Source organism: Equus asinus, chromosome 6 (assembly GCF_041296235.1).
Source record: "Equus asinus isolate D_3611 breed Donkey chromosome 6, EquAss-T2T_v2, whole genome shotgun sequence".
Lineage (NCBI taxonomy): Eukaryota > Metazoa > Chordata > Mammalia > Perissodactyla > Equidae > Equus > Equus asinus.
In genome coordinates, this window is record NC_091795.1 from 83,487,046 (window position 1) to 83,514,250 (window position 27,205).

The 27,205-nt window shown below is 46.9% G+C and overlaps 1 protein-coding gene across 2 annotated transcripts in view; it reads right to left on the bottom strand.

Annotated features, from left to right (window-relative positions):
- KLHL29 (kelch like family member 29) overlaps positions 1-20,335 on the bottom strand; it is a 311,448-nt gene extending 291,113 nt beyond the window's left edge. For both annotated transcript variants that reach the window (XM_014866428.3, XM_014866429.3), the window contains exon 1: positions 20,055-20,335. The gene's annotated coding sequence lies outside the window, so the exon portion shown is untranslated. The remainder of the gene's footprint in view (positions 1-20,054) is intronic.
- Positions 20,336-27,205: the final 6,870 nt, after the last annotated feature.

Genomic DNA, 27,205 nt, shown 5'->3' on the forward strand with positions numbered 1-27,205 from the left:
TATAAGCTTCTGTAATTGAAACAATGTGGTCTAGCACTAGGCCAGATGCAAATAGCAGAACAGAATACACAGCCTGGAAACATACCCTAGCCTAAACAAGAATTCAATATATACGAGAAGTAGCATTTCAAATCTGGGGGAAAGAAAGATCATTCAATAAACAAAACTGGAAGAATTACATAACTATGAAGAAAAAATTTAAATTCCTATCTTACATCTTATAACAAAACGAGATACTTTCAATGGGATAAAAAGCTGAATCTGTAAAATGAAATCATTCAGAAGTAGAAGAAAATGTAAATGAATAGATATCTAAAGCCAGGATAGGAAAGGATTGTCTAAGCATAAAAACAAGAGGAAACATTAAAGTGAAAAAGGCTGATAAATAGGATGACAAGCAAATTAAAGGCTTCTGTACAACCAAGAAACCATAAACGAATTTAAAAGACAAATGACAAACTAGGAAAAATATTTCTAACATTACACCAAAAGGTTAATATCATCTTATGCATAAAGAGCTCTTACAAATCAATAAGAAAAAATATGAATATAAATAGAAGAACAGGCAAAGGACAGGAATGTCAATGAACACAGAAACAAATGCTCCAGCCCACTGGTAATCAAGGGAGTGCAAATTGAGACTACGAGGTACCATTAATCATCTATCCAATGGACTAAGATATTTTTAAAAATTATAATAGGTAAAATGGGATAAAATGGCTGTTCATGCGCTATTTATGGGAAAGTAAACTAGCAAAGGCTTTCTGGGGGCAATGTGGCCATACAGATCAATGTCTTCAGTATGTTCCTACCTCTGATTTGGTAATACCAGTTCCAGGAATTAATCCTAAGGAAATAATCCCAAATGTCTGCAGATATTTATGTTGAATAATATCTGATTGCAATGTAATTTGTAATAGCAAATAACTGAATTATCTAAACATCCAACAATAGGAAGTTAAATAAAATATGGCACATTAATATAACAAATAGAATAATACAGCCTTTTAAGATCTTGTTTCCAAATATGTAATAAGGAAAAATCAATACAAAGTGAAGAGGGAAAAAGTAGGAGATAAAATTATACATATACATATATATAGTACCAATTCTGCTAAAAGTGACAAATAACAGATTCTAAAATGTTAATTGTTTTTATCTATTAGTGATGAGATTAGGCATAGTTTTTCTTTTTGTTAAAATTTTCCATAAAGAGTATTACTACTGGGCTGGCCTGGTGACGCAGTGGTTAAGTTTGCACGTTCCGCTTTGGCAGCCCGGGGTTGGCCAGTTGGGATCCCGGGTGCAGACATGGCACCACTTGGCAAGCCATGCTGTGGTAGGCGTCCCACATATAAAGTAGAAGAAGATGGGCATGAATGTTAGCTCAGGGCCAGTCTTCCTCAGCAAAAAGAGGAGGATTGGCAGCAGATGTTAGCTCAAGGCTAATCTTCCTCAAAAAATAAAAGAATATTACTCTTATCATTGGAAAGTTATATAATTTTTAAAAGATCAAACCTTGATAATTCTATTTCTAGAACTCTATCGGAAACATTCTCTCATGTAACTCTCACAACATGAGGCTGGTGCTACTATCTGCAGATAATGCTATGAGCCTGATGTCACCCTCCGAGCCGGGCCTTGTCATAGGGTCTGACACCAAAATTATGAGCCAAAATGATACACAAGAATACTCACCAGAGTGTTATACTAGAAAGAAAGTACACCTGATGGGAGTGGCTGAGTAAAGCAGACTGCAGGCATGATGGAATACCACATAGGCATGAAGAAGTAATGTTTAAGAATCTTTTTGAATGACGTGGGAAAATGTTCTAAAGTAAAAAAGCAAGATGCAAAATTTAATATACAACATGGCCCCAGCTATTGTCAAAATGCAGAACAAAAGAAAGCTAGAAGAAAACACAATAAAATATTAACAATAGCCATCTCTGGGCAATAGGTTTTTAGAGATTATTACTTACTTTGTTATGCCTGGAAATATTACATGATGGGTGTTGCTCTTATTACCAAAAAATGTTCCACATTAACTTAAAAAAATGAACACACCACGCATTATGATCTCATGACCCTCTTCCTTACACCTATCTATCCCTTAAGGCTAAGTTGAAGACTCACCTTCCCCATGAAGCCTTCCTTGATTTGGCCACCCCATACTGCTCTGACTTTCTAAAACATGTGATCAAAGTAGAGCTTTACCTCCTGGCTTCAGAAACTGTCACAAGGGTCTCTAAGGGCCTCATAGCTCTTGGGCTGGACTCCCCACCTATCCTAGAACCATTAGGGTGGGGAGCACATCACCTGCTGCTCTTGTGTCTTGTTATGTGTGGCTGTGAGTTGGGCAGCTTGTGGAACCGGTACCCACAGAGCTGCCATTACTGTACCTTCTGTGGCTTGGTCCTCATGGTTGGGGAAAGGGTGGACGATTATCATGAGCAAGACCAGTCCATGATGAAGTTCTCAGAGTCCATGGAAAACAAGAAAACTCAGGAGTACGTAGCAAACTTTCCCAAACACTAAGTTTATTCAACTCTCCTATATTCTGGGATTATATCCTTCCTACTCTTTGGTGTTAAAATATTCATCGTTTATTGAAATGATGAGGTGAAGCATAGATGGTAGTTTTAAAATGTTATTTAACAAACTAATAACTGGCAACTCCATGTTGCTTCCTCCATATTCATTTCATGGTGTATAAAATAGTAAACACTGCAACTAACCTCTTGGAAGAAAAGAGAATTTAAAGGATTTATTACATTCGTAATCCAAATAGTATTGGTCCTGCTTGAACAAAACTAGAATATAAATTGTTACTCTTCAGAGAAGTATTCCTAACTACTCAATCCAAAATAGCTACCTCTTTCCTTCTCCCAGTTGTTTTTCCTTATAGCATTTACAATTATCCAGATGATACTCCAGTATTTACGTTGTCTTTTTTTATGCTGAATCTTCCCATCGAGAATGTATGTTCCATGAGGATAGAATCTTAGCCTGGCTCACTGTTGACACACAGTAGCTACTCAATGAATATTTGTTAAATAAAGACAGGAGGGAGCTTGGAGCTGCAGGGATCATTGTAGTGGAAGACTTTGGCCAGTCTTAAAATATCAGAAAATCAAATTTAGTACTGAAGTCATTGATGGATAATACCAGTTCTAGGAATCCATCCTAGCTACATCCTAGCTACACACTACTGGTGCACGGTGTCTGGAGAAAACTCTTGTAAAGGTTTCCTTTGGTCCCCAGTCATTCTGGGAATAAGACATTAAAAACAGAGTAAGTAAACACAGTGAGCAGAATTCCTGGCCGGTAGCTCTGGCTCACATACCGGCAGGACATATTAAGCGGAAACATACATACAACTCAATTGCAAGCAGCTCTCCATCCCCTGCTTGCGATTAACACTCTCCTTTCCCCAGGCCACTCAGCTTCTCTTTAGAAAAACAAATCGTTTTTTTCAGTAGTTGATGAGAAAATGCCCTCTTGTGGGCGTGACAGTGGACCACCTCAACAGCGTCAGAGATTTCTGAAAATGTGGTTATTCAAGAGAATTCCTTCATTAGAATTAAAGATTTTTCTTTTTAAATCTCAAACATCAACTCTTTGTTAAAGTGAAAATACATTTTCTAAAAGGCCATTAAACAGTACTCAATTCACTTCTGCATGTCTAACTTAGCAATGCAGGTTCTGATTATCTTAAACAGCATCATCACGAAGATAATTATTCTCCTTTCTAAACTTCTGTACGATTTGCTAATGACTGGGTGACTTTTTTTTATCATCACCTAGAATCTGCCTCCTTTCAGCTCCCAGGAAACCATCACCTGAGACTGACAGGCAGCAATTGAAAATAATAAAATTATGTAAGATGAGCTTGTAATCACCAGCATTTCACAAGAAGCAAAATGCATTTCGCTCTGGCTGAGGAACAGAAAGTTTCTTCTTCATTTTAAATCTGTATCAGAGGTAAAGCCTTCTATTAAAACACAATTCTCTGTACACTTACAGCCTCTGGCAGACTGCCAAGGAGGCTATCATGGAACTATTGCTGCAGAGAAGCAGGCCATCAAAGGCATGGAGGAGCACTCCTGAGAAAGGAGCAAAGTCCCCAGAATTCTTGGGAGGGCTCTGTTCACAGCTGTCCTCACCCCTTCTAACCAGGTCCCTCTCAAATGGAAGCGTGTGCGCACACACACACACTTTCTGGAGGGGCACAGGGAAGGTAAACATTCAGAAAATTCTTCCCTATCTTTCGCTCTCCAAACACACACACACAAGCACAAGTGCACACACAAAATTTGGATTTCTTCCCCGCTTCCTCACTGCTCTTTGCCGTGTATCATCATCATCATCATCATCTTTAAACTGTAAACCCTGCAGTCCAGGACCTGGTTAATTGCCACCTTTTTGCTGGATGTAATTTACAGGTACAAGCGACCACTTGGGGGCACAGTTATTTGAGAAGGCTGGCACTGCATTCAACGAGGCAGGCTTCTAAGGTTTGCAGCCTGTTTTAGCTACCTTTAAGAAAGCCCCTAAATCTTGGATCCTGCAGGAACCCCAGGATAGAACAGAACCCTGAAAGAATTGTTCAGTTAAGGTGAGTCTGAGATTCACTGTGAGGGATATTTTATATGGGATTACACGAAATGATTTTGTTCCTTCCTCCCTTCAAAAAACTAGTTGCTTAAAAATTTCTTCCACGTTATGGTCTGTCCTTTTCATGTGATCATCAGAGTTAGTGTGGGCACATACAAACACACATATTGCGCACCATGGGGGTGGTGGGTGGCAAAAACTAACCTTCTTATAATTTCTTTTCCATGTTTTCATTTTTCCCATTATGAAAAATATGCTGATTATTTTAAAAATCTGGAGAATTTTAAAGCAGAAAGATGACCACTGTTAACATATGGCATATTTTCAGCCTTGTTCCTATGTTCTTTTTGTTTTTACATTCTTGACATCAAAGTATACAAATATATAAAATATATAATATGTGCCTGATTTCTTTTAATTAACCAAGTTTCCTTCTTAATTAAAAACTAGTCTCTCAAATAACCAGACTCATGACACAGTCACTTTAGAAACGCTGTTGTCAATCCCCCAGAAGTGTCTGTAGTTTTCCTTAAGATGTCCGGATCAGAAGAAAGGCAAGGAAGAGTTTTCATGCCACCATTTTGCCAGCCCCACCCCAGGGCCCAAACATACCTCGAGGACAGGTTTCCCCAAGACAAGCCAGGCTGTGTGGTTCACAGCTGGGCAGAGGGGAGACACAAATCTGGGTTGGGGAGAGAGAGGGAAGAGGATGGGGCGGGGGGCAGGCATGGGCAACACTGGAAACCCAGTACAGGCTGGGCTTTCACCGAAAGCCCCAAGGCCCAAGGACTTCAGACGAGCACACAGTGTAGTGTGCTGGAAAGATGTGTGTCTGGTGTGCAGGGAAAATGGAGCAGAGATCATCTGTTATGGCTCGGATTTGGATGCACAGTCATTTCACATCCCAGTGAAGGGACCCCTTATCGAGAACACATTTTAGGAAATCATCCATACTTCCATGTGACAATAAAAGCAACACCGAAAGAGAAAATTCCGTGGAGTTTGTACTTTTCCACCCAGGACAGCTTGAAATAGCACCGGATACAGGAGAGGATCCCTCACCCAGACCTCAGTGCAGCGTCCAGGATGCTCTTTCCACGTTCTAGGATTTGGACTCCCATCCCAGCTGTGCCTCTGACTGGCAAGTCTTGGACGGCACACTCATTCTCTGGGCCTGGCTTGTTCCAAGTAGGAAACATGCCCAGCATTGGCCTATACCCTCAGAGGAAAGTCAGCAAAGGAATATAAACAAAAGGTGAGGCGATGAATTCCCCCAAGAACACATGGTCAGCTGGAGCTCCTATGATGCAGTTACATTGAGAACCTAGGTCAGGGAATCCACATGGGCAAGGGGCTCCTCCCGGAGGAAGCCATCAAGGACAGACAGGATTTGAACTGCACAGAGAGACAGGCAAACCTTCTGGAGAAGGAAAAGGGGAGAGGGAATGGAGGATGGCCTCCGCCTGGCCAGAGTGGCTCCTTGGAACCAGCTGACAGTCCCTCCGTCAACAATGCACGCTTCCTACTCCTCCAGCAGCTTCAGGAATGTAGTTCCCTTAAAGGGCAGATCCTTTCCTCCATCCTAGGTCCCCCGAGCCCACAAGTGGGCAGGTGGGTGACTTGTCAGGCCCTGACTTGCTGAGACGGGCTCCACACTCCATTCCCCCATCCATGAGCATCAACACTGTGGGGGCGCCAACCACACAGTCATGGAGCTCACGCACACCCTGGCTGTGCCACCAACATCTCTCAGAGGTGAATTCAGGGAAATGCATCCTTTAGAAATCACTGTGCAAACCCAAGCTGGGTCTTCCAAGCTTACCTCTCACAGGGGAAAGGAGATTTGTTAGCTGTATTGAGTTTGTGAGCTGGTGGACTTGGGACGGGGGCTGTGTACACAGAGTGAGGCTTCTGAATGGAGAGAAGACCACCGTAAATGTGCTTGACCTTGGAGGGTCTCCAAATTCTCCCTGCTCTGTGGGGCTTCCCAGTGACCAGAGCCCACCCTCACCAGCCCCCCTGCGTCTCCACAGCTCTCTACCACAGAGCAACAGTTCCAGTTGTCACCCACACTCTCCACTTGCATCATCTACGTCATGCGATGAGGCACTGCTCAGGAAGTGGAAATAGGGGAAAATAACTGAATTCAGCTTTCAGAATGATGACTTTTGTCAGAGTTTCTGGAAGGCAGGCATTGCCTTCCCATCCCCCACTCCCTACAGGCCTATTACAGGCAGTACACAGGGCAGCAAAGCCATTATTAGTGTAATTCTATGAGGTAGCTACGTTCCAAGAGCTGCAGTAAGATCCTGCCACTTCTACGTGGCCCTGCTAGGATGTTGGGCCCAGATCTACGTGGCAGTGAAGGCCACAGCTCTTAAGCAGAAGGCCTCACTACTTCGTGAGATGAGACACTGCCCAGAAATGTGGAAATCAGGGACACTGACCTCAGAGTCAGACTATAGGCTCACCACAGATTGGGTCACAACAGAGAGGGCAAAGTCACTGTAAAGACAGAATACCTCTTGCGCTTCAGTGTCAGATGAAAGGTGTTAACGTGGCTACAGAAAGAACATGTCAACCAGCCCTGAGGCTCCAAACCAGAAAGAAAGGGGCTGAGTTGGGTACTGGCCACCCTAGCCCTGCCCCGGGGAGAGAATGCTCTGCTTCTCCCGCCCCCACGCTGTGCCCCCCAGGCATCTGGTCAGTTCTGCAAGTGGCCCCCTGAGCTGAGGATGGTGCAGCCACAGCTCAAGGACACAACTTTAAGACCATCCACAAACCTACTGTCCCCAGTGCACAGTCACCAAGCAGCCTCCTGATAGAGATTTAGTTGCCTGTGTGACACGCCTTCAGGGGAGAAATCTGTTCAGTAGCAACACATGTGTCTGGTCCACTGGATGTCATATTTTTAGTATAAATCACCAAAATGCCATTATCTGGAAACCATTCGAAGCTGACTATGCTGCCAGTCAAGAAAACGCCCAGCACAGAGAACTTGTATGGTAACCTCAATCTGTGGGGACACTCCCAGTTGGGCTAACATTCTTACTCAGTGCTGTCTGTCTCCAACTACCACCCAATGTCCATCCACAGGAGAACGGACACACAAACTGTGGTATGTGCCATGGAATACTACTTAGCAATAAAGAGCCAACTACTGGGACACACATCAACATGGATGAATAGCACACATGGTATGCTGAATGAAACCAGTCGGGCTCAAAAGTACAAAGCCAACAGCAGGCAAAGCTAATCTATGGCGATTGACATCAGAAGGTGGTTGGGGAGAAGAAAGGGGATTGCTTGCAGAGGGAAACAGGGAACTTCTGGGGTGATGGAAATGTTTTCTATCTTGTTTTGGATGGTGGCTACACAGGTCTATACAATTATCAAAACTCAGTCAACTGAACACTTAGGATCTACGGATTTTATTGTACTGCCTCATCTATCACACCTCAAATGAAATAAATAAATAAATACGATGCCTAGCACAGGGCCAGGTACACAGCAAGTGCTCAATACGAGTTTTTGAACTGCCCAAGTGAATGCCTTCTTTTCCCTAAGCAAATTGTTTAAAGAATTTATTAGGAGAACCAGTTTGGAATGTGTTTAGAAGTTTACTTTTTTATTGTGGTAAAAATATATAACATATAATTTACCATTTTAACCATTTAAATGGAGTCCAGCAGCATTAAGCACGTTCACATTGTTGTGCAACCATCACCACCATCCATCTCCTGAACTTTTTCACCTTCCCAAACTAAAACCCTATGCCCATTAAACAACCTCTCCCTCTTCCCCACCCCCCTCAGTCTCTGGCAACCATCATTCCACTTTCCATCTCTGAATCTGACTACTGTAGTTGACTCATATATGTGGAATCATACAATATGTCTTTTGGTGACTGGCTGATTTCTCTTAGGCTGATGTCTTCAAGGTTCATCCATGGTGTAGCATGTGTCAGAATTTCCTTCTTTTTGAAGGCTGAGTAATATTCCATTGTATGTACATACCACATTTTATTTATCCATTCATTCGTTGATGAATACTTAGGTTGATTCCACCTTTTGGTTACTGTGAATAATGCTGCTATGAATGTAGGTGTATAAATATCTATTTGAGCCCTTGCTTTCAATTCTTTTGGGTATATACCCAGAAGTAGAATTGCTGGATTATATGGTAATTCTATGTTTAACTTTTTGAGGAACTCCCATACTATTTTATTTAGCAGTTATACCATTTTATATTCCCACAAGTAGTGTGTCAGGGTTCCAATTTCTCCACATCCTCACCAATACTTCTTATTTACTGTTTTGTTTTTTTTTTTTAAAGATTGGCACTTGAGTTAACATCTGTTGCCAATCTTTTTCTTCTTCTTCTCCCCAGAGCCCCAGTACATAGTTGTATATTCTAGTTATAGGTTTCTGGTTGTGCTATGTGGGATGCCGCCTCAGCATGGCTTGATGAGCGGTGCTAGGGTTGCGCCCAGGATCCAACTGGTGAAACCCTGGGCCACCAAAGCTGAGCACGCAAACTTAACCACTCAGCCATGGAGCCGGCCCAGTGTTTTTTGTTATAATAGCTGTCTTAATTGGCGTGAAGTCATATCTCATCGTGGTTTAGATTTGCATTTTACTAATGATTAGTCATGTTGAGCATCTTTTCATGTGCTAATTGGCTATTGGTATATCTTCTTGGAGAAATGTCTATTCAAGTCCTTTGCCCATTTTTCAATCTGATGGTTTGTTTGTTTGTTCTTGAGTTGAAAATAAATAAGTTTTAATTGTAACTTCGTGCAGGACTGGGAACCCAGTCTTACCCTCCCTACTGTCACATGCTTAGTCCCTGATATCAATCTCGTATCCCCTACACCTCTTCCCATCCCCAGTAGCCCACAGAGGTCACACAGAGAATGGAAGCAAAGAGTCACACACGTAACTGCCCCCTCCCTTTCCTAGGACGAAGGAGACCACATCTGGCCCAGGTGTCTATTTCAGATATCAAAAAATGTTTCTGAAAACCAGACATCCTTGAAGGCACACCTGGGATATAAACAACTGACAGTTACAGCTCTCAAATTGTGACTTCACAGTTCACTGAGTGCCCATCCCACCCCTTCAGCCTCCCCTAGGAGTCCCCACCAACAAAGACAGCTTTTTGTGGTTTCTGCAGCATCTGGAACCTGACCAGAGCAGCGGCTCTGGAACGCCCTTCTCGGGGAAGTGAGGGAGACAGCATCGGCAGAGCCAGGGGCTGTCATCTAGAAACTCAGGGCTGGAGCCTGTGCCACAGGACGAGGGTTTGCGTGTCTTTATCCCAGCTAGCGGGAGCCCAAGCTGCTTTCCTACTAGTCTCTCCACGGTCACGTGTGACCTTCCCCTCAGGTCCCAGTCACCAGTCACCAGTCACCGGTGCCTTCCAGGTCGCAAAACCCACATCCCCTCCCTCCAGAGAGCCCTGTGGGTCTCTGTACTGCCAGACCTCTCCCCCAGGGGTGCCAGAGCAGACCGTGTCAGACACCTGAGGCCAGGGAGCAATGTCCCTTCAGCTCACAAGAGAGGTGGTGACTTCCCAGAGAGGAAAAAAGTGACTTCCATGAAGCTTGGTTCCATGAAAATCATGTTTCTCCTCTGGGGGAAAGGGAGGAAATTTCAAATCTTAGCGCCGTTTGATTGGGGAGAAAGGCAGTTCCCCACGTGGCAGGACGCAATCCAGGTGCTCCTTTTTGTGCAATGTGCTGCTAGAGATGGGTAGATTGAGAAGCTTTGGCGCTTCCACCTGGCACACCTAGGCTTCAGCAAGAAATATGTTCCTTTCACAGTTTGAATATTATTCAAGTTTTGATGATTAAAGCTGGTTGGAACAGCATGAACTGAATAGATTACAGCACTCCACTTACAGCAGGCTCTTCGAGAGCAAGATGGGCCAGACGCACACACGGCACGCAGCCTCTGGGTCTCACCAACTCGGCTTTCAAGGGCCGCACTTACTCTTCCCAAATTTCACGGCCCTTGCTTTTGGTTTGGAGAGCCAGAATCAGGGCATGGTCATCTTCTATTTTTTCACATCAACCAAGTAAGCCAATTCAATGGCAAAGTAACCTACCCAAATCTCAAGAGGTCAAAACAGTGCCGAATTGCAACAAAAGGGCCTCAAGATGAATGGGGGTATGAGGTTCCTGAGCTGAGACCCTGAAGCTCTCTCTCAGCATCAGGGAGACTGACTAGGGATGCACATAAACACACAGCAGGGCCCCCTCCTCACAGCCCCCACAAAACAGCAATCACATTCTGGGCAGGAGGGACCACACAGCTACCCCACTAAATGAGCACTGCTGGACTGGCCGGAATTCAGTCCACCAAATCTAGGGGTTCTAGATTGGAGCTTTGGAAAGTCAGTGCACATACTTTAGCAAGACAACCACATCTAGGCTTCCACGCTGTCCTCTACCCCTACCTGTGGTGAAGGACAAGGTTTTGGGGTTTTGTTTCTATCTCCAATCCATTAAGAACCGAAACGTGGTCCTACCATGCTTGCCTAGACTGCAGCTCACACCATATGCCACTCTCTCGGCAACTCCTGTGGGAGTTTGACACTACCCAAACTGGTCTACACCTTTTTCAATGAGAGAAGCCCATGGGTCAAGCCCTTGGCTGTCAAGGGAATGTCAAACACAGTAAGAAGTTTCTAAATGCTTGCTTCCAATTTATCTTGTCGTAGACTGGTGACAGTTTGTGGCCTGGCACCATTCTGAGGACCAGGCCTGAAGCAGCACGGTTTTTTACTCCTCTCTGCTGGCTTGGAGAGCTTGGTCAACGACAGCAGCATCCGACCTAAGTGGTCAGGCAGAACGAGTGGACACACGGGCTCGTGGCCACAGCAGCATTCATGATCAGGTTCTTCCCCTCTGGTCTGTCTCTCAGAATTTCCCAGGAAATCGCGGGACTGGACCACTCATTGATCTTATTCCACCTGCTCTCTAGATGCTTCACGAGGAGCCATGGGCTTCCTGGTTAGACTGGGCGCTCTCCTGGTTGGGGCCCTGTCTCCTCCCAGTCTTACCTTACCTCATTTTGTTGAGCTCAGGATATTGGATCAGTGAGTACCCAACATGTGCCAGGTCCAAGGCTAAAAGACAAAGCTGGTCCTTGCCCTCAAGGAGCCCATGAGTCCCAAGATGAGTCCAGAAATAACCACTTGTTCATGTGATTTGGAACAGAACCCAACCCACCCATGTACACAGAGGCACTTAGGATATGCCTGGTGCTGTTCCAAGCACTTTGTAAACAGGACCTCATTTAATCCTCGAACATTCAATTCCCATACATTTAAGACAGTGCCCCCCAGGAAGCCTTCTGACCACAAAGAAAAGGCGTCACCTAGACCTCAGCCTCTGAGATAAACTCAGAATGGAACTCTTATTCAGTTTTACAAGTGACGATGGCAGTAAGTTTAAGTGTACAGGTATTTGAAATCATACCAGTGGGTTTCTGTTTCTTTAAATTTATTTCACACCTTAAAATAAAATTAGCTGGAGCTCAACTTATTATGTCAACCGTGGAAATCAGTGAGCAATGTGGCTAAACGTGTGACTTATTTTGTGATTTTAATAAGCAATTTATATTCCCTAGGAAAGGGACTATTGGCTCTCTCCCTTCTTCGTGGTCTGGCAGTTGACAGGAGGCCAGGCTTGTTCATCCCTTTAACCATCCAGCACCCGTGTTTGCTGGTCTGACCTCCGGCAAATGCTTTGTCTCTCTAGAACTCATCTGCAAAATGGGAATAACGCCACCCATGTCACAGGGTGAGCAACAACGAGATGCCACAGGAAAGGCTCTTCTCTCCCCATTGTGCCTGCTCCATGAACAGTTATTGGATCTATATTCATTTGGAAGCTCCACGAGCTGAATATATATCGTCCATGTTCCTTGGGAGGCTAAGTTCAGCCGTGGTTTTGATACAAAAGCAAATGCTTAAAGCTGGAAATTTGAAAAGAGAAGGTAAAAGAGAAAGGGAAGATTTTTTTTTTAAGTCCACGTCTCACCACCCTCCACCACTTCTCAATGTTGCTAAATGTACAAAAGGAAAACAGGGACGATCTGGCTACTGTTAGGTTTCAGCTTCAGCCTATGCCTTGACTGGCTTTGCTTTTCACAAGCCAGAGATGGAGAGTCCTCTCGTCTGCTCTGCCTTCACTGCCCCTACCGCCACCCTGCTTCTAAGAGCTTTGTCGGGGTGCCTGAAGAAAAAGGAAGCCTCACGCCCTATTTTGCCTTTAGAGTAGAAACAACCCCGGGAGGAAGGGGGAGGTGGAGGAGCTAGACAGGCAGGCACACAGGAGTGGCCCGTGCCAACCCAGGGACGGCCGCCCCTCTGCAGCCTAACCCTCGCCCAGGATTTCCTATGCCATCACTTAATTCCAGGTATGATCACAGGCATCAGAACCATGCTCTTCTCATGTTAATCTCTTACTGAAGAAGCCACCACTTGGCTGAACAAAGGTTGGAAGAGTTAAAACAGGGAGCGAACACATCTTTGAGATGTCTGCTCCAGGCTTTATTCACACTCTCTTCCCGTCTCTAAAAAAACAAATTTAAAGAATAAAAACAGGACTGAAGTTGAAAAATACAATGTTACTGCCCTTTCATAGTGGTCTCTATGATTTCTAGGTGTTGTATTTTTCTTTAAAACGATGCTTTTGTGAAATACCACAAATTTAAAAATCTGAGTAGGGACCACACCTTACAAGTAAGTGTGATATGAAGGATGGACTTTGTGTCAACTCTCAAAAGTGCCAAGTAGATTCAAGTTATCACTGGAACGAAGAAGCTCCAAGAAAATTAGTCTTCAAAGTTTCAAGTCATAAATCCTAGAAGATTCCATTTAGATTAGTTAGAACTCATCAACAAGCATATTTAATACACATATGCCCAATTATAGCATCTAAAACTCCACACAATGAAAAACCATGAAGATATAACTATACAGATACTGAATGCAAAGAAAATCCAAAAAACAGGCTTTGATATCTATTACCTGACACCTTCTCTGGGCATAACCTTATGCAGGCAAACATTTTTATTATGGCGTTCTGTGCCAGGCACTGTGCTAGACACTGGGATTCAAAAGTGATCAAGCCCAGATCAGTCTCGAGTGGTTCTGGATTCATCCTTGAATCTTTGTACACTGTTTCTACTCTTCAATGTGCTGTTTACTTATTACACTGCCTCGATATGGAAACAGATGCCGTTCAAGCATCTGAAGGGATTTCTCATTAGCCTTCCAGGAACCAGAGTAAACGGAAGCAGGTGAGCAATCTGAAAATACGGTGAATGTTGGTCAGACCTGGTTAATATTCTTATTTAAGCTCACATTCCCTCTAAGAGAATTATTTTCTTTAAAATGTTAATTAGCACAGAAAATGCAGTACCTGGCACATAACAGGCAGTGTGAAGCGGTGCAAATGCACTGAGACCCAGTCTGGAGTATCAGAAAACCACACATGCACATGCGCACGGGCATGCACATACACATATTCACACATACACACACACACAGAGAAAAGACAAGACAGACGATGGTAGCTGAGGGATCTGGGTTCAAACCCAGCTCTACAATGTGGCTAGACTTGCGGCCTTGGGCCAGTTGATTAACTTTCTGAGCCTCATCTTCATTTGTAAAATGTGGATAATCCCTACCTCGCAGCATTGACATGAGGATTAGAGATAATATATGTAAAGTACTAAAATATAGTGGGCAGCCATAACTGGAAGCTACTGTTATTATATTATTGGGGTTTGACACAGGTTTGGTGATTGAATAACAGCTAGATTAGCTGACCTCTAAAATCCACATCAACTCTAAAATTAGGATACTAAAAATGGAATTAAAAGTTCATATATCAAATCCACTCAAGGATATTTTTAACTACTGTAATTGTGATGCAAATCGCTTATGCCTTTCAGAATAAGTGCTGATAATGAGATTCACAGAATACAATATACATATACACACCCCGGTGCAACATGAAATCATTTAGGATCGAATTTAATAGGATAGGTGTCTGTGGTTTCTGAGAGCTCCAGGGTTGCTGCTGCCTCTCCTGGCACTGCTACTTCACCCAAGCTCTCCTCTCTGGAGCACTTCGCCAGGACACACATTGGGATGCAGGTTTTACTGGAGTTATCTCGGCCACGATGATTCTCTCTATTTTCATAAAAGAAACCTGAGGCTAACTGAGATGAAGCATCTTTCCAAGGTCACACAGCTAGCAGGCATCAGGGACTGGACATCAACTCTGAGACGAAGTCCGTGCCTTTACCCACTCGGTACTATTGCCGCAACTCAGGCAAGCGGTGAAAGCGAAACCTACGAGATGAGAGACTCACGAGGAAATGTACACCCAAAAAAGCAAGAAGAAATATCAGCCACATCTACTGCACTCTTTATCTGACTGTCTTCTGTTGTCTGCATTTTCACCAAGTCTCTTAAACAGAAGATCAATGTAATGTATTAGGTAAAAAGTGGCAGAAGACACAATCCCGCTCTGGGTATACATATCCAAAAGAATTGAAAGCAGGATCTCAAAGAGATATTTGCACACCCATGTTCCAAGACACAGACTGCAGGATTCCACTTCTATGAGATATTAAAGTAGCCAATTCCATAGACAGTAGAATGGTGGTTGCCAGGGGCTAGGGGAGGGGGCAGTTCATGCTTAATGGGTGTAGAGTTTCAGTGATGAAAAAGCTCTGGATAGCCCCACACCACCATGCGAACATTAACACTATTGAACTGTACACTTAAAAATGGTAAAGGTGATAAATTTTATGTGTTTTTTACCACAATTTTTAAAAAGTGACAGAATATATATTTGTATATGTGTGTATATATATTTGTGTATATATATACACACACACATATACATATTCCTTAAAAGAATCAATGAATTAAAAATTTCAAAACTCTATAAAATAATTATAAAAACTGACCCCGGTGCGGCCAATGGCAGTCTTTAAATGTTTGGGGAGCTGACCTCTTGGCCCAAACCCGATCCCCTACCATAACACGCTTGACCGTTCCTGTTCTAGCTTCGGAATCATCACCGGCTGCAGCAGAGTCAACAGTCGATGAGGCATTTGAATTTCACGCAGAAATCCCCTCTCACGGGAAACGGGAGATCTTCCCCTTGCCTCCCTAAAGGTAGAGATGCTTCAAGACAACAAAGTTCAGTTCAGAAATAACTGTGTTGCTATTTCCAAAGATGAACTTGCCTCATCTTAATTTACAGCTTCGGTCTCCCTTTTTTCAAGTGACTTCTTCGAACAAAGTACAGACCACCTTTCTGACCAAGGACTTGGGGAAAGTAAGCCTGGAGCTGCCGTAGGAAGAACCAGAGTGTGCTTTCAGAGTCGTCCTGTCCTCAGTATTTTTGATCCAACAGGCAGGCAATTCTGACACACTTTTCCTTCTTAACCAAAATTATTCAGACCATGTCTACAGTAAAATTTACTTCAAATGGAAGTACTTGCCAGGGATTATGTTATCCATTTTTTTTTTTTAGCATATTAGGAATGACCCCTGATTTCCTGAGTAATAACAAATGACCATCTTCTGCACAAACTACAAATACTCTTCCAGGTTTTAAACATTTGGGTCTACATGTGATTTATCCATCCACAAAGAGATTTCTTGTTCTGTAGTCGTCCTACACAGTTTCTGCTTTGGTTTATCCTCACCCACCACAACCAATGGCTGGATTTCTTATTCATGGTGTCTCTTCCTCCCCTTACCCCCAAGTAGGCACTTGATTGACTGATTATAGAATCACAAGGTTGGTTATAATTCCATTTCTCCATCTGACTTTGAACTTAAGTGTTCCAATTACTTCTCCTGATCCTAATAAGTCAGTAGCGTGCTAACGCTTGCCTTGATATTTCTGAACTATACGGGGTGTGATTAGCATGGGACCGCATCATTAGAAAGCAAAGCTGAAAGCGGGTGAACAAAATCATCACTCGCATTTAAGCAAAGCTGCCTGATCAGCGAAGTTAAAGTGTTACAACGATCCCAGGGACAATATATGCTGTGACTAAATGTATATCGCATTCGGAAAATCCTCTGATGCTCCAGAACCTTCTGTTTTTGGCTAGTACTAGAAAAGATCCTAGAAGGACAGGCCCGTTCCAATACACAAAAGTCCTGAAGTCTGTCTGAGCCAGATATACCTGAAGACATAAAGAATCCTTGAACCATAACAGGGTAGGAAAAAAAAAAAAAAGAAGAAAGGAAGGAAGGGAGAGAGGGAGGAGGGAAAATCTTTAGTCAATTCTGCTGGATTGGATTGACATCTCAGGGCCATAAAGCGAGAAAGCTTTACGGTAAGCCTGCTGGAAGAAAAAAAAAAATACCCATGCATGCACATATATCAAATGAGATGCTAAAAATCTACATTAGCATCAGTGGTGTTATTTGAGTCTATTAAAAAATTTAACCCCTTAATATCTGTGTGTAACCAGGAATAGTGTAAACTTTTGGGAACTAGCAGAAAAAAAAAGGAAACGCTTTAATCTGGCAATGATTTGCAGCCCAATCAATTGATAAATGAAAGAAAAAAAGATGGCACATTTGAAATTGATGCCAAAGATTTATAAGGTTGACTAAGTAAACAAAAATGGAATGGATCACCATGGAAATGCATGAATATTGAAACAGGCAAGATTTGAATAGACTAATGATATGCCTCACTTAGACTGACAGGTGTTGATAACAACTGTGACACCCAATCCACACCAACATCCACACTTCTAACATGTTTATTCCTAGAAAACAGGAGCTGGATTTGAAGGTTCCTTTGGAAAGAGCTTATACGCAAAATACATTTTCTAATCTTAAAGGGACTAACTCAATTCTCATCTACTTGAAAAACAAAAAAGGTTTTATCCATTTGCTTTCTGGATATGAGGAGCTACAGTTAACAGAAGTCACTCTCTTGGGCACGACTAGTCTTTGTTCCAATAAACCTCTCACAAAACTGAATTCCCGGTCTCGCTTATCTCCCACACTGAATACATGGAGTATGACCACTACTCATTAGAAACATAATTAAAAAGACACAACACTAGATTCCGCGCCCCCCCAACACATCCAGATGAAAACCAATGACCTTAATCTATTTGTTACCATGGCTACCATAGGATATTTTATTTCAGTACAACTCTAGGTACTTCATTTGGATTGTTGCTTGCAAATGAAAGTTGGGGACCTATAAATTTCCGTTAACTGTGCTAATAATGGAGAGACTGAACAGAAGAAAATGTTTTCCTTAATCATAGACAAATATGGTTTATAAGATGCTTGTGCAGACAAGTTATTAAAATTGGTTAAATGCCTATAAACCAATTTAAATGTCATTCATTTCATACAGAGTTTAAGGGCACATGTGCTAGTAATTCCCTGATTTATAGCAGGCTGAAAAATCAAGTGCACTCAGAACAATGTATGGGACAGAGACTACACTGGTCAGTGGCATACAGCTGCTTACCTGTACAAACACCTAGAATATGTGACTACTCAAATCCATGCATATGGACCAGCCTTTAAAGTATTCACCTGTGCGGTATCTGACAACGTTTTTGCCAAGTGTTAGGATGAACAATCTATAAAATTGTTCATCACCCCACCCCCCCAAAAGGAGTGAAAAAGTTAGCTCTCCACACCAACCCAATACAATTTTTAAAAACATCAGGCATGAGGTGGGCTAATTAAATCTGCTGCCATTCATCCTAAATCGAAATAATTCCTTAAATCTGCCCTCCCAGGGCTGAGTTAGAGATAAGACCACACGGCAAGGGAAGGAACTCTGTCGTGACTAACAGATGACTTTAAAGAGACTGAAATTAGGGTAAATACAGCTGTAACCAGGACAGATCTGTCGCTGCAAGAGGAGTCCGAATCCCAGCGCAGCTCGGCTGATGAGGGGCAGGAGCCTGCAGCAGCGGAGCATGACTGTCCCTGGGCTGACGAAGTGCAAGTTTCGCGGGCAGCAGCAGCTCGGCGTCCTCCACGGTCCGATCCCTCCAGCGCCGAGGTCTCGCCTAATGCTACATAAATACCTGCGTCCGCGATTCGCCCGGGGCGAGCCGCGGCGCACGCACCATAGGGAGGGAGGCGAGCGTTTGCAGAGCGGCGGGGATGGCAAAGGCGGCGGCTCCTCACCCATCGGCGTCCCTAGGGACCCACGGAGGACACCCCAACTGACCGCGTCTGCCGTTCGGTTCCAGAGCCTAAGAACGACAACTGGATTCTCAGCTGGCGGACCCAGGCATCCGAGACTCACGTTTTGCCCCCATCCCCTCCTCGATGAGGGTTGGCCGCAGGCAGGCAGCGCGTCCCCGCCTTCCCCAGCCAACGCAGACCCGACCTGCCCCGGGGCTGCCTTGGACCTTCCCAGGCTCTCGGCTCCGCTTTCTGGGCCCCTGGCGAGCGTGCCCCTCCCTCTGGGCCGGGGACCCGCGCTGCCCAGTGCCCGCACCGCGCTGCGACCGCGGATAACCTCGCGTTCTCGGCCCGCTCCAGGCCATGGAGACCCGCACATGAGTCCTCCGCCACCCCACACCCCAGGCGGCAGTCGGGGCGCGCGTCCACACTCGCAAATTACCTATCTCCCCGTCCACACTATCCCACACATAAACAACCCCTCCCCATCCTACACCACATCCTCGCCCCTTGACCCTCCCTTTAAGCTCTCGTTTCGGCGACCCCCAAACACGCTGGTACCCACAAGGTGTTAAGGGAAGTGGGGGTCACAACAGGGTCTGCGCGGGTTCTCTCCCCATGGTTTTCAAGCTCCTCTACCTCCAAAGTTACTTGGGATTGAGTGAAGAGACCCGGACCCCAAATGCAGGGTCTGAGGACGGGAGCGGGCAGAAACCCCAACCTGGCTTCCTGCTGCACAGAGACGCGCACCTCCCCAAAGGGCAGGGCGCGCGGCCGCCCCGGGGTCCAGCTCTCCGGTGCCTCCTCCTGGCCCCCAGCCCAGCCCGGGCCCTGGGCCGCTCAGGGGAGGTGGCCTGGAGAGGGACGCGCGCTGCCGGGCCCAGTCAGGGGGCTGCCCCTGCCGGGGGCCACACTCCTTTCCAGCATCCTCGACCACCACGACATTGGCCCCGGGCAGCCCCCGCGCATTACACATCGGGGGCAGGAAGTTTTTCCCCCCTTTTTTCCCCTGGAGCAGCGCAGGCGCAAGGGCTCCTGCAGCCTTGCGAGTCCAGACGCGGGAGGCTCCAGCCGCCGCCGCCGCCGCCGCCGCCGCGGGAGCCGAGCCCAGCGTTCCGGGTTCTCGGGCCCCGTTCGCAAGCTCGGCCCGGCCCCACGCAGCCGCCAGGACGCTGGTTCCCGGCGCCGCATACTGGGCGCCCTAGCCTGGCTCTTACCTCCGGCCGCGCCGCTCTGGACCTGGCCCAACGCGCAGAGAGCCGGGGGTCGCGGGTGGGCGCAGGAGGGCTGATGGATAGGGGACGGCGCCGGCGGGTAGTGGTAGCTGGGGCCGCTCGGGTCCTGGCCGGGAGAAACGGATCCAGGTCCACCTCCTCACGTTTCTGCTCTCCGCCGTCTCCTCCTTTTCCTTCTCCTCCTCCTCCTCCGCCGCCGCCTCCCGGCAGCCCAGGGAGGATGCCCGGGAGAGGGAAGTCAGTCCTTCTGCCTGTCAGCCTGTGCGGCTATGCGCGGCGCGGCGCGGCTCTCACCGAGGCGGCGGCGGCGGCTGCGGCTCCGGCAGCATCGCCCCCGCCCTCTCCCCGCAGCCGCGGCGGCCGCGGGGCTAGGCTGGCTCCGGGCTCCGGGCTCGGGCTCCGGGCGGGGGCTGCGCTCAGGCGCGGCGGCCGCCGGGGCTGCGGGCGGGCACTGCGGAGCAGGGGCCGGGGCTGGAGCTGCAGCTAGATCCGCGGCGGCGGGGACGGCAGCGGCGGCGCGGGGGCTGGCGCGGCCGCGGCGCGGGGACCATGCTCCCTTCTGGCTCGCTCCGCTCCGGGTACAGTCTGCTTTAGCTGCGAGGGAGGCGGGCTTCGGCGCGCAGCCAGGGGCGGGCGGAGCCAATCACGGGCGCCCGAGTGGGCGGGGGTGGAGGGTGGGGGAGGCGGGGCGCCCCGGGCCGGGCACCCGGCGCGGCTCCCCGGGCCCGAGGGATCCCCGGCAGCCGCGCTCCCGGCCCGGGGCGGAGTGCTGGCGGGTGTGTCCATCCGTCTGTCCGCCGTCCCCGCCCCGCTGCGGTGGCTCCCGGCTCGCCTGGTTCGGCGGCCGCGCCTGGCAGATGCACCGCGCGTGGCACCGCTGCTCGGCCCCGGCCTCCGCCCCGCCGCCCAGGGTTGGGGGACCGGGACCGACGCTAGCGAGCTCCCTGTCTGCTCTCAACACCTGAGGAAACTGGCAGAAAAGTTTGAGAAAGAAAAGTCCAGTCGGCTTTCGGCTTCCGCCCTCCCTATGACACTCCAGCCACGGAAAGGAGCAGGAATTGCCCAAATCTCTGAAGAACTGCGGCCAGCGCTGCGAATCTGGACCACCGGCCCTCTCTTGTCTGTCCAGACGCGACTCTCCTCCTTGTACGCGGACTGTGCTGTTTACACTGACCCTCTTGAATCCACACGACCTCTCTGTGTTTAGACAGCAGTACTCAGGCCACACCAACCTTTCATGTCTACCCTGACCCCCCCCCCCCACACACACACTATCCACACTGACTTTCTTAGTCCCATCACCTTTCTGCAGTCTACACACTCTAACTTCAACCCTAATAGAAAAGGTCTGGCTGGAGGCCCGGGGCGACCCCCAGTGAGGGCTTTTCCATTATGCCAGAACATTTCATTTCAGCACCAGTCTTCCCTTCCCTGCCAACTCTCTAGATCTGGTTTTTATTCCCTGACCTCCCTCCGCCCCTACCTCTCCCTCATCTGGTTTTGAATTTCAGAGGAAATATTTGTTCTCCCCACCTTCCCCCCATCCCCCACCCCCAGTCTGAAGGTAAAGGCTTGTGGGCTTCGACGCCTCCCCCACCCCCCAACACACACTCCCCCTGGCAAAGCAGCAGAAGCCTGAGGCCTGGGTAGAAATTGTGTGTGTTGGGGAGGCGGGGGGTGGGAAGGTGGGGAGCAGCTGGCTCTCTGGCCGGAACTGGGCGGAGCCGGCCTGGGCGGGCTCGGCCAGGCCCCGCCCCGATCTGTCCGGGCCTCCGGAGGACTCGCCCGTAAATCCCTTTCTCTCGGCTCGCTCCTGTGATGTCTGAATCCAGGCCTCTGCTCTCTTTGGCTGTAAACTCAGTGCAGGGATTGTGTCTTCTTTAATATCTTGGAGGAAGCAGAGTACAGTGTGGCGGCTGATAAATAATAAATAATAATAATCTACTGAGGGTAGTCGGAGGACTGTCAGTGAAAGGGAGTGAGGGCACCGGGGAAATGGCCCGTTGGTGTTAGAGTAACTGCATTTTCCGAGAAAAGAAAAAAATCGAGTGAAGTTTTGGTGTGCAGCCTGGGGGCAGGGGAGGGGACAAAGCACAGCATTGCAGGGAGCAATCCACCCTCGATGATGGGGTCAGCCAGGAAAAGCGGTGTGTCATTAAGAGAGGGCCACAGAGGGTGCCTGGAAGGGGGAGCAGGGTGCAAGGGGGGGAGGGAGGCTCCCCAAGGGTCCTTCAACAGGCCCTGAAGGGGAAGGATAGAGGTGTTTGAATGCTAAGTTCTTAAAATGGTGTGTGAGAAGTGATTGAAGAGTAAGGTAGACAGGATATGGAGAAAGAGGGATTGCTTGGGATTTTAAAAGACACACAGGTAACCTCTGGAGCAACTCAGTGCAAAGAGAAGAACAAAGGCCCAGGGTGAGTCAGGTTCATGCATGTTGTAGCAAACTGTCCTGTGAAGTGATCTGCATGGATCCACCAACTGTGAGCGTGCAAGGATCCGCCCGGCTACATTCTGGAGCAGTGGCATATGGGACAGCTGTTGGCATTATGGAAACGTGGCTGAGGTTTGTGGGGTCTGGGGTAGGTTAAGATCTGGCAATTGGAGGCACTCCTAATGTCTTACAGATAATTTTGAATGATTTTCAAATGAAAGAAGGCAACACACACTCCAAGAATCCTTTCAGTTTCATCTCTAGATGAAGGTGTGAGAGTTCTCCCAGTTTCCCTGCTGGCATTCGCAGCGAAGAGCGGCAGTGTGGAATCCACATCTATGCAGAGGAGGACCTCCTTTGGCCTCAGTGATGACAAGGGTGCTGGTTCTGGAGTGTTGCAATGCCTCCAGGATTGGAATTTGCTAACAGCTCACCAGGGGTGCCGGCTTGTCCGGAGAAGAAGAAAAGCTGCGTGAATTAGAAACTCACTGGGCTTGTCTACCCTCTCCTGGTCCTGCCTACTTTCATCCTCAGAGCCTGAATGCAAGTAAGGATTTCCAGAGTCTGAAGCCAAGGTTTTCCTCTGCAGTGGGGCTCTGCCCAGCTGAGAGCTTTGGGTTGAACACAGCCTCTTATGAAGGGTCTGCTGTGATCTAGACATGAGCTCCATTTCATCTGGAGTGCTGTTGGTCCTGTCATCAGCCCCAATTCTCCCAAGATCTTGGCAACACATGCTGGATCCACTATGTGTTGTGGAAGGGGTCTCGCTTTCTGCACAGACCTTGCTGGTGTCTGGGATCTGTTCTGCGTTATTCACTGCCCTGCCCCGTGGTATATAGGATATGCTCCATGCTTGGCATGAATGTGTCTGTGTGGTACATGGGATTTCTTGGGTGTTGCACATGGGAACTTCTTCTGCCTTGATCTAAGATTTCTCCGTGAAGCACAGGATCAGCTTTGTAGAGTGTGCTTCCAAAGCCAGCTCTTCCTGTCCTGACAGAGAAGCCCCAGGTTGGGCTCTGGGATCAGGACTAGTGTGTGTGCTGCAAGCAGATGGGTTGTGAAGGAGTGGATTTGTGATGCACAGGGATGACCGGAATGCTCCAGAACATCCATTCCCTGCTCAGAACATAGACCATCACGTGTAGTCAATCCGACAAGGGCTTTGGGCTGGAAAGGCTACTACTGTCACCTAGAGAGGCACCAGAGGAAGCCACATCAGGACTTCCTGGGAGTGCTAATATACCTGCTGTGGCCCAGATGGACTTCTCTCCTTATTTGTGTTTAGAACGATAACCACAACAAAATGATGATTTACTCAGTGGCTACAGCATGCCAAGCATTGTACCAGGTATTCTGCCCACCATAGCTTGTTAATCATCACAGCAACCTGTGGAATTAGTACTATCAGCCCCAAAAGCCAAGTCACAGAAAAGGTGGGTGAGCTCCCGCAGTCACACAGCCGGTGAGCTGCAGAGCTGGAATTTAAGCCTGCTTGGTTGGTTCCAAAGCCTCTGTTCTTTTCACCACACTCAACACAGCAATGCAATTTCTTTTGTCATTAGCCCAGTGTTTTTCTCTTCGAGTAGACACGACGGATGCTGATTTTGCCTTTAGCAGCGGCCAGTGCTGGACCCAGACCTGGAAATCAGTCTTAGGATGCAGAGGACTGTTGCAGAAAAGGGGAAAGCGTCTCTCTGATTACTGAAGGCACAGGTCACTTGGAAGAGTGGACGCCTCATCAGAAACCCTCAGGTCTGAGAGGACATCTGTTCCCAGGAGCGCGGCGGGTGTAAATGGAGCGGGAGCCAGCCTCTCTGATGGCTGGGGCTTTGTGTTTGCTGTTTTGTTTTTCTAACATTATGCTCCACTAAAACCACCCCTGTTTGGCATCCAAAGCATTAATAAATCCTACATAAGTCATTGTCCCTCCAGTGGTTAATCAATACATAAAAATCTATTTAGCACCTACTGTGTGTCCAGCATTTCAACCCCATGGTGTTGATTAAAGCAGGAAGCAAGAAGTCACAGCTGCTGAATTTTCACTGTGGCCACCCTGCTCTGTGATGTGTCACAAAGGCACCTGCTAATCATTCAATCAACCATCTGCTGCGGACCTCCTGCGAGCTCGGCTCTGTGCTGGGTGCTCTCAGGAGTACGGGATGGGTATAAGGTGATTCACACTCTGTCATTTTTGCCCTGCCTGTTTGTTCCCCGGAAGGGTGGAGGCAGCCAAATGCAATCCCTGGTTCTTGTTCTTAATAGAGGTTAAGGGGACAGTGGTTGCTATCAAGAAATATAAGATAGTGGCTCAGTTGTGGGAGTCCAGGGGACAATCTGTAAGAGCCGGGCTGGTTAGCATGGCTTCCTGGAGGAGGCAGGTCTCAGACTGGACCTGAGGAGGGAGGCGGTTTCCATGAGCCGCAGCGGAGCCCAGATCAGCCAAAGGGGAGGGCAGGGGCCAGGATGGCGGAGGGGGTAGGAGCCCTGGATGGGGGGTGGGGTGCTCATCATCCCCCCTGAAATGTGACTCCTTGTTAACAGTCAGTTCTTTTGGGTGAAAATGAAAGTGTATTTTCCTTCTTTGCCCAAATTAGTGAACTATTAGATTCTAAGATTCAGAACGAAACCAGTGGTGTCTTTTTTTGGCACTTGCAATGGCAGGAATTCTGCATCTTTTTTAGTACCGCTTGTTTGCAGGTGGCAGGAGTGCTAATTAGACAGAGCCACTAGCAATTTTCCTGGGTGGTTCTGACTCCCGAACTGACAGGAAACACTGCTTGGGCATTTTAAGAGAGCAGGTTCCACTCTCCCCGTTGATAAAGTGATTCTTTATCCGCGGTGGTGGAAGGCATGGCTTTAATAGTTGCTCCATGTGTATTTATTGGGTGTTGAATTGTTCACAGTGACCAAAATCCCTCTTTACTTTTTTGATGTTTGGGAAGGGGACAGTACTTTCCTGTGAGAGAGTGCAAAAAGAAGACCCAAAGGATTGGGAGCCTGGGTTTTAAGGAGCATTTTGGTTGAATGTTAGAAGATTCTTTCACTCACTGAAGCCGGTTCACTGAAGGGAAAATTCAGGAGACTTTGAGAGAAGATTGGATCCTCATAGTTTTTTTCATATACATATTTTTGAGCTGTTTTTAAGAATAAAGAGGTAAAAGGGCTGCCTGTTCCCTGTTCGACTCCAGAATCTTCTGGGGCCACTGTCTTTCATCTCCCCTTGTGTTTTCAGTAGAGCTTAGGGTCAGGACCATGTCAGTAGTGTGGTCATTTTGAAGGCCTGAATTGGGCCAGAGGCCGGACAATGACCATCAAGGGCAGGTGACTGCCCTGCCTAGACTGTCTCCAGGACAGAGACCCTTATGCCTTCTGCCCTCTGCCCAGACTCAGGCTGCCCAGAAGAGTGTCACAGTCCACGTGGGCTCTGGGGGGAGCACAGCGGGTGGCAGAGTGACCACAATGCAGAGCCTTTGACAGCGAATCTCATCTTCATCAGCTCTTTAATGGACACGGCCAGGTCCAGGGTTCTGTCTCAGAACCCTCCTATTATTTATCTCCACACTCTAAAGCTGGGGCTGCCTGTCATGTTCACAAGGAAAAGGCAGCCCCTCTTCCAGGGAACGAATTCTCTATTCTCCCTGTAGACGGAGGTGTTGGGAATCCGGCTTCACGCACTCTTAGAGTTTGAGAGAAATCTCAGTTTGCAACGTGAAGTATCTAATAGTTTCAGCTATTTTGGGTCCTTTGGAATACGTGACCCTGTATTTCGTCTTCATGTTTCTCTCTCCTAGAATTTGTGAAGCTGCATACACTGTCTGTGCAGTGGGAACATGATTGTCAACACGATGGCCCCAGAGGTTCTGTCCCCAGGGAAATAGGGGTGACAAGGCAGTGAAAAGCAATAGGCCCTGAACACAGACTACCTGCTGAATATTTACTAAAGGTCTTAAAAATAGCCCAAAGTCTGTGATAAAAGGCCCCATCTGGTCCAGGTGCACCTTGCTGTAAGAAAACTAGATATATGAAAATTCAAAATGATAAAATAGAGGAATTTGCTAGTTTGCATTACAAAAGGCTGCATGGACTTCCCTTAAGTGAAGAGTTTCCTTTTGATATTGAATCTGTGGCTGATGCATTAGAAATTCCATTCACATACAATAGGTCAGAGATATATTAATTTATTTTTATTTATTTAAGACTTGTCACCTACCTACTTTCAAGAGGTCTTGAGCAGCTTACAGGTTAAAATATGGGGCAAAAGGAGACATTTAGGAAGGGAAATAGAACAGACACCACCCATAGGGAGGAGGTCGGGGAGAGGCCTCAGGCATGTAGGATGAATGGGTTCGCAGTCAGGCTCTCTAAGGAAAAACAAGGGCAAATGTGCCGGGTTACCTGATCGTGTAAAGCAAGGCGCATATGTAGCAGGTAATAAGAGATGTTTTGAATAGAAACTACTTAAAAAATCAGACTGTTATAAAAGGAAGAATGTAGTATTGTTGAGATAAAAGTTTTCTCCTCTAGACTTTTGGAGACAAATGCTAAATGTGGAAAAGTGTAACACTACAGGCCTGTTATGTTAACATTTTTCACTACTTCTAAACCTTTGAAAAATATTTACCAGACGATTTCATTAAAAAAACATTTCCTTCCTTTATAGACTTACTTATTGCTGATTCAGGAAAAGGTTGCAAATCAG